This window comes from Otolemur garnettii, unplaced genomic scaffold (assembly GCF_000181295.1).
Source record: "Otolemur garnettii isolate 467f Iridium unplaced genomic scaffold, OtoGar3 scaffold00247, whole genome shotgun sequence".
Lineage (NCBI taxonomy): Eukaryota > Metazoa > Chordata > Mammalia > Primates > Galagidae > Otolemur > Otolemur garnettii.
Window position 1 is genome coordinate 726,339 of NW_003852642.1, and position 1,712 is coordinate 728,050.

General features: G+C 39.0%; 1 pseudogene; it reads left to right on the plus strand.

Moving 5' to 3' along the window:
- The first annotated feature begins 304 nt into the window (after nucleotides 1-304).
- Nucleotides 305-1,245, plus strand: LOC100964328 (annotated as a pseudogene).
- Nucleotides 1,246-1,712: the final 467 nt, after the last annotated feature.

Below are 1,712 nucleotides of genomic sequence, written 5' to 3' on the forward strand. Positions count from 1 at the left end.
CTTGAAACACATACCTAGTGGATACAGAAGTCCAATATCATTCAAGTTCTACCACTCAGGATCAACATCACAATCTTGTTTATTTCTAAGAATCCAACCTCAAATAAGTTCTTTAACGTGCCCAGTTTGCTTCTAAAAGTTATGCAGTAACTTGCTTTTATAAGGCATAGTATCAATTTGGACATATAAATTAAAGTGTTCTAATAATTTAGAACAATGTCTGCAACACATTAAATATTATAGTAGAATTATATCAGAGAATTATTATTTGTATAATCATTATTTTAGATTTTATTCAACAATCATGATATCAGCAGAAGGAAATCAGAGTTCAGGATCCAACTTTATCTTCTTGGGCTTCTCAGAATACGGAGACCTATGGCTTCCCCTGTTCTGGTGCTCATGACCATTTACACGGTTACTGTGCTGGGTAATCTGGGCATGATTGTGATCATCAGGGTCAACCCCAAACTCCACACACCCATGTACTATTTCCTCAGCCACTTGTCCTTTGTGGACTTCTGTTATTCCACCACAGTAACACATAAACTGCTGGAGAACTTGGTTGTGGAAGACAGGACCATCTTCATGAGCTACATCATGCAGTTCTCCTTTGTCTGCATATCCTTTGTGGCAGAAATCTTCATGTTGGCTGTGATGGCCTATGACCGGTTTGTGGCAGTTTGTAACCCTCTGCTCTACACAGTAGTCATGTCCCCAAAGCTCTGTGCATCCTTAGTTGCCATACCTTACGCATAGGGTATATTCTGTTCTCTGACACTCACCTGGTTTCTCATGGGACTATCCATTTGTGGCTCTAACATCCTCAACAATTTCTTCTGTGAGTTTTCTGTCATCATGTCTGTCTCCTGCTATGCCCCCTACATCATCCAAGTTCTTTCTTGATCATTTGCATATTCGATGAAGTGAGCAGCCTGGTAATCATCCTCACTACCTATATCCTCATCTTTGTCACTACCCTGAGAATGCCTTCTGCTGGTGGGTGCCAAAAAGCTTTCTCCACCTGTGCCTCCCACTTGACTGCCATCACCATTTTCCATGGGACTGTCCTCTTTCTTTACTGTGTACCCAATTCTAAGAACTCATGGCTCATAGTCAAAGTGGGTTCTGTGTTTTATACAGTCATCATCCCCATGCTTGAATCCTTTGATCTATAGCCTGAGGAACAAAGATGTGAAAGAGACTGTCAGGAAGTTAATGGATCACCTAACATAATTTTGTTAAGCACTTATTACTACAAAAGGAATCAGACTTATTATATTGAGATATGTTCAATGATTCTGAAAGAGGGATGAATCAAACTATTTAGTGAATTTACTAGTAACAGGTTTAAATCTATTGAATAAAAATGTACTTGACTGCATGATTTTTATTCCTGTCAACATTTACAAAAAAAAAAAAAATTGCTGTGGTTTGTATGTGATATAACCCATGTTTCATGTGGGATGCATATTGTCCCTTAAAATATGTGCCCTCACCCAGAATCTCGGAAGTGACTTTACTTGTAAATAAATCTTTGGAGACAAAATTTAGTCATGAATGAGAAGAGATGGTAGTAGGTTGACATGATCCCTAAATTCAATGACGGTTACTTTATGTGAGACAGTAAATGACAACATGGGCATATAGAGGGAGGAAGGCCTAGGGAAGACGGGAGCAAATTGGCAGTTTGGTGACACATACTGGAAGCA